This window comes from Saccostrea cucullata, unplaced genomic scaffold (assembly GCF_032062105.1).
Source record: "Saccostrea cucullata isolate Sc308-1 unplaced genomic scaffold, CSIRO_AGI_Scuc_v1 ctg22624, whole genome shotgun sequence".
NCBI lineage: Eukaryota > Metazoa > Mollusca > Bivalvia > Ostreida > Ostreidae > Saccostrea > Saccostrea cuccullata.
In genome coordinates, this window is record NW_026938824.1 from 2568 (window position 1) to 8941 (window position 6374).

A 6374-nucleotide genomic window follows, 5' to 3' on the forward strand; every position below is an offset into this window, starting at 1 on the left:
ATATCTTTGACAAACAAATAGGAGCATGTATGGAAAAAAACTGGAACTCTCTTATTTAAGTCACAAGTTCATCATGGAAAAAATGTGGCATTTTTTAATATTCATATTAAATAAATGGAAATTTATTCAATCTATTTAAGCAAAAGTGGGAGTGAAATGTTCAACACTATTAGATATTGGGGAAAAAAAACAATTGACATAGCATTGAATATTTACAAAACAAGAAATTTTTTTTAGACATTTTTTATCAATCTGGATCACATTTGCCATTTTCTACCTGCATCGTGATCCCTGATTCATATTTCTCACAATTCAGTTTATATCTCAAGTCTGTGCTTTACACCCATCTGTCCAATAGGCAATAAAAATTTTCTTCAGACTTCTTTGTAATTTGTAAGGTCACTGCATGTTTAATTTCTTGCAGCAGCACTTGCGGTCGAATTGGCAAATCCTATCAGTTAAAAAAAAAGTACTTAAATTATAATGGTGCAATATTAATAAAATTTAAATTCATTGCTTTTATTCCTTTTATAATCTTTTTATAAACAGAAGTTTGGGTTCTTCAATTTTATATCAATTTGTTTAAAATAATATTTATAATAATGACAATCATAGTTGACTGTTTTTAATTAAACAAGCAATAAAAAAGAAGAAAAAAAGAATATATATACCTCAAACATAACCATCCATGGACCAAGCTTTAAGCCTGTTAAAATAGCAGTAAGTTGAATAACCACTTTCAGAAATCTCCTCCTCATGCACAGACGCTACCAAAAAAAAAAGTAATTTGGTAAATCATTGCTAGAGATTACAGCCCATGGCTCCCCAAAATTAACACCTTTAATTGTGGTTAACCATAATAAAATTCTATGAGCTGATTGAAAGATTTGAATCATGGGCATATTGGCTGAAACGTACGTTAAGCCTGGTAGCTCAGTTTTCTAAGGCCTAGACTATATATTTTCATCATCACAGTGACACCATGTTAAAAAAATAAGACTGACCTACCGCATATGAAATATGTGTATCTGTATCTTTTGGTTGATACAGCAATACGATCTCAGGCTGTCTGGTCAACAAACTCCCTCCTTTAGACAGAGCAGACGTTGCAACATGGAAGCCAAGGTTAAATTTTGGCGGTCTGTTGTTTAAATTAATTGATCACTGAGCCCGACTTTTTGAAACATTCTTCCGATCCCGATCAAATTGTACATAACATTCAGGAGAAACAGAGAACTGCTGTTAACTCCAAGACATTTTTTATGCACCCAAATTTTTTAGGGGCGCATTTTGTTTTTGTCCTGTCTGTCTGTTTAGCTGTATGTCTGTCTGTTTGTCTGTCTGTTGTCAACATTAACCTTCACCATAACTTACGAACCTGTAAGAGTTAGAGACTTCATATTTGGTATGGATACTCCACTACAAAAACACTTTCAACTGACACCAAGGTCAATGACCTTGTGACCTTGATTGTGACCTTTATGCTAAAAATAGCTTTTTCGAACTTTCGCCATAACTTCTGAACCGCGAGAGATAGAGACTTCATATTTGATATGCATACTCCACTAATTAGGCACTTTCAACTGACATCAAGGTCAATGACCTTGTGACCATGACTGTGACCTTTATGCTAAAAATAGCTTTTTGGAACTTTCACCATAACTTATGAAACGTGAGAGATACAGACTTCATATTTGGTATGCATACTCCACTAATTAGGCACTTTTAACTGACACCAAGGTCAGTGACCTTGACTGTGACCTATATGCTAAAAATAGCTTTTTCGAACCTTCGCCATAACTTTTGAACCGTGAGAGATAGAGACTTCATATTTGGTATGCATACTCCACTAATTAGGCACCTTCAACTGACACCAAGGTCAATGACCTTGTGACCTTGACTGTGACCTATGTGCTAAATATAGCTTTTTTTTCGAATTTTCGCCATAACTTCGCAAAGATGATAGAGACTTGACATATTTGGTATGCATATACTACACTAATAAAGTGCTTTCAAATGACACCAAGAACAATGATTGTGTGACCTTGACTGAGACCCATTTGCTAAAAATTGCTTTTTAGAACTTAATGTTGCCACCGAGTGCTACTGTGTATAACAAACACATATTTTTCTTGATTAAAAAATTCTAAGTCAAGAGCTCCGTATTTTTTCCAGATGAAAAATATTCTAAGTTAAGAGTTCAATATTTTTCCAGATGAAAAATAGACTAAGTCCAATTCTCCGTATTATTTCCGTTTATTTTCCGGATTATTTCCATAGATTTTCTGCTTTTCCGTATTGTTAATTCTCTCCGTATCTTTTTTCTCTCCACATTTTTTCCATATTAAAATGAGGAAAAAATACGGAATAATGCGGAAATCTGTAGATCTAGGTGCGGGGTCTGTAATTTAATTAATTACTTTTGTAAAGTAATTGTAATTTGTACATGACATTCCTTACATCATGTTCAACACATTAGGAACATTTCACTTTATACATTTATTGCATGCATACAAACAATTACATACATTTTGTATACATTCAATTACATACATTTCATACAGATATTACCTATTTATATATACATTACATACATACATACATACATTCCTAGATACACACATACATACATACATACACACCCTCTCATAAATACATGGATTCATACATGCATACATACATCCATCTATAACATGCATATATTGGTCTATGAACATTGCATTTATTTAGCACATACTCTGCATTGATTTCACACATACATGATTTGCACTTCATACATACATTGCATACATTATTATTCATTTCTTGCATTCCTGCCTCTCCCTCCTTATTCAGTGATGTGCATGATGAATATTATTTTTGTACTATGTATCAATTTTTTTTGTGGTTGATTTTCTACAAAGGCATTTTTATGTATTATAAATTCTTTAATCCTTTGGATTTTTTGTAAAGTTATTTTTTTAATTCATCTGTTTAATTTATTTTTGCCATGGAGAGATAATTCAGGAGATTAAAATTTGATTGGTATTCCGTTTCTTTACGTATAAGGTTAATCTATTTTTTTTTCAGTTTCATCTCAATTTAATTGTGCTTTTCTAAGTTTATAGTTTTCTATCTCATCTGCACACCACGTCTGTCATGCAGTCTCGCCTCAGTCCAGCTAGAGTCGGAAGTAAGTGATTTCTCCGTCACTTCAGTATTATATATTTACATGATTGGTGGTGGGTTTTTTCTTTCTATTCAGCTCACCTCAACTCTCTTAAAGAGCTTTCATTATACTTGTAGCATTTTCCGTTATATTTAGCTGTTGATGTTCGATAACCTACCTTTACATGAGATCTCGGGGTCTTAGGTCTCATCCGGAAGCGCGTCGATTTTCACTTTTGATGCCGGGTGCTTTGTGAATGTACAGTCACTTAACCTTTGTTTACACCTTACATTTGACGCGGCGCAGCGAACGAGAATCGAACCTCCGATCACGAAGTGACTGTCTTCCTGTATGATCCGTCTACTGTGTTTCATTTCACTCTGACTGTATGTGCCTTTCTTAACGTTTAATGGGTTGAGGTGAGCAAGGTAATCTTTGATTACCTAGTATGTCTATTTTTATGCCCCGCCATGAATATGGCTGGGGCATATAGTGTTTGTCATGTCCGTCTTCCGTCCTTATGTTCTTCGGATGGACACTACCAGACTTGCTTCGGATGCTGACATTTTCAAGACGAGGGATCAGGTAAAAGTTTAAGGAACAGGTCCATTTCTAAGGAACTATAAGCCCTACTTGGACCAAACTTGCATGGATGATGCATCTAGGGATGTACACTACCAGACTTGCTTCGGATGCTGGATCTGACCTACATTTTCCAGATGAGTGACCAGGTTAAAGTTTTTAGAGCAAGTCCATTCGTAATGAACTAAAAGCCCTACTAGGACCAAACTTGCATGGATGATGCATCTAGGGATGGACACTACCAGACTTGCTTCGGGTGCTGGATCTGACCCATATTTTCATTTCCAAGTAACTATAAGCCCTACCTAAACCAAACTTACATGGATGATGCATCTAGGGATGGACACTACCAGACTTGCTTCAGATGCTGGATCTGACCTATATTTTCATTTCCAAGTAACTATAAGCCCTACCTGAACCAATCTTATATGGATGATGCATATAGGGATGGACACTACCAGATTTGCTTCGGATGCTGGATCTGACCTATATTTTTATTCCCAAGTAACTATAAGCCCTACCTTAACCAAAATTGCATGGATGATGCATCTAGGGATGGACACCACCAAACTTGCTTGGGATGCTGAATCTGACCTATATTTTCATTCCTTAGTAACTATAAGCCCTACCTGAACCAAACTTGCATAGGTGATGCATCTTTGGATGGACACTACCAGACTTGCTTCAGATGCTGGATCTGACCTATATCTTCATTTCCAAGTAACTATAAGTCCTACCTGAACTAAACTTGCATTGATGATGCATCTAGGGATGGACACTACCTGACTTGCTTCAGATGCTTGATCTGACCTATATTTTCCCAACAAGCAATTCAGCTGCATCACTCTTCTGGATATTCTGATCAAATTTTAAACACATATAAATTTTCATGTTGCTTTACTGATATATCCTTGGCGGGGCATTCATGTCCTATGGACATATTTCTAGTCTTATATTAAAAAATGCATAAAAAACAAAAAAAAAAATATAAAAATACAAAAAAAAACAAAAAAAAATATAAAAATACAAAAAAAACAAAAAAAAAAATAAATAAAAATACAAAAAAAAAAAAAATATATAAAAAATTCAGCTGCATTAAAAAACAAAAAAATAATATAAAAAGAGATAATCCGAACATTCATGTCTGGTAACTATTGACATATTTCTAATATAATGCTACAAAAAAAAACAAAAAAAAAATATAAAAAACAAAAAAAAAAAAAAAAAAAAAACAAAAAAAAAAAAAAAAATTAAAGACAAATCAGGAGCAGAGAAGACATACTTCTAAAACATCAGAGGTGGGATAAGAGTTGGGATCAGAATCCATGGAGGAGTAAGCATCCCCTGTTGGCTGGTAACACCAGCTGTGTGCCGCATATTTGACATGGATTATATCCGTTTGATGGAGATGTACAATAAGTTATCACAACTGTCAAGGAGGACTGATTAGAAGGGTGTAAAGCTCTCATGAACTGCTACAGAAGGAGGAATGATTAGAAAGGTGTAAAGCTCTCATGAACTGCTACAGAAGGAGGACTGATTAGAAGGGTGTAAAGCTCTCATGAACTGCTACAGAAGGAGGGCTGATTAGAAGGGTGTAAAGCTCTCATGAACTGCTACAGAAGGAGGACTGATTAGAAGGGTGTAAAGCTCTCATGAACTGCTACAGAAGGAGGGCTGATTAGAAGGGTGTAAAGCTCTCATGAACTGCTACAGAAGGAGGACTGATTAGAAGGGTGTAAAGCTCTCATGAACTGCTACAGAAGGAGGGCTGATTAGAAGGGTGTAAAGCTCTCATGAACTGCTACAGAAGGAGGGCTGATTAGAAGGGTGTAAAGCTCTCATGAACTGCTACAGAAGGAGGACTGATTAGAAGGGTGTAAAGCTCTCATGAACTGCTACAGAAGGAGGGCTGATTAGAGGGGTGTAAAGCTCTCATGAACTGCTACAGAAGGAGGACAGATTAGAAGGGTGTAAAGCTCTCATGAACTGCTACAGAAGGAGGGCTGATTAGAAGGGTGTAAAGCTCTCATGAACTGCTACAGAAGGAGGACTGATTAGAAGGGTGTAAAGCTCTCATGAACTGCTACAGAAGGAGGACTGATTAGAAGGGTGTAAAGCTCTCATGAACTGCTACAGAAGGAGGACTGATTAGAAGGGTGTAAAGCTCTCATGAACTGCTACAGAAGGAAGACTGATTAGAAGGGTGTAAAGCTCTAATGAACTGCTACAGATAGAGGGCTGATTGGACAGCAGAGGTATTAGTGTTTGTCGTCATCAAGAGGGTTAAAAAAGAGGATAAGAATTAGTTATTGACATAATTTAGAGGAATATGGAAGGTGATAAGAATAAGTCATTGAAGTTATTAAGAAGGTTACTGAAAAGGACAACAATTAGTCATTGAGGTAATTAAGAGGGAGAAAGAAGAGAATAAAAATAGTGATTGAGGTAATTAATCGTCAGTGACATAATTAAGAGGTTTTAGAAAGAGGATAAAATTAAGTCAAGAACATAATTAAGAGAGTGAAGGAATAGGATGAGAATTAGTCATTGAGGTAATTAAGAAGGTTAACTGAAGAGGATGAGAATGTTATTGACCTATTATTTTAAGTGACATATGGATGAGGATGAAAAATAGTCATTA

At 35.5% G+C, this 6374-nt stretch overlaps 1 long non-coding RNA gene across 2 annotated transcripts; it reads right to left on the bottom strand.

Annotated features, from left to right (window-relative positions):
- Positions 1-237: 237 nt before the first annotated feature.
- On the bottom strand, positions 238-1943 carry LOC134251473 (uncharacterized). 2 transcript variants are annotated; one of them, XR_009988745.1, is made up of 4 exons: positions 1790-1943; positions 1005-1358; positions 672-767; positions 238-451 (listed from the first exon to the last, which is right to left on the bottom strand). It is a non-coding gene; the product is annotated as an uncharacterized LOC134251473 (long non-coding RNA). The 2 variants fall into 2 exon arrangements; XR_009988744.1 differs by having other exon boundaries at positions 239-451; positions 1009-1358.
- Positions 1944-6374: the final 4431 nt, after the last annotated feature.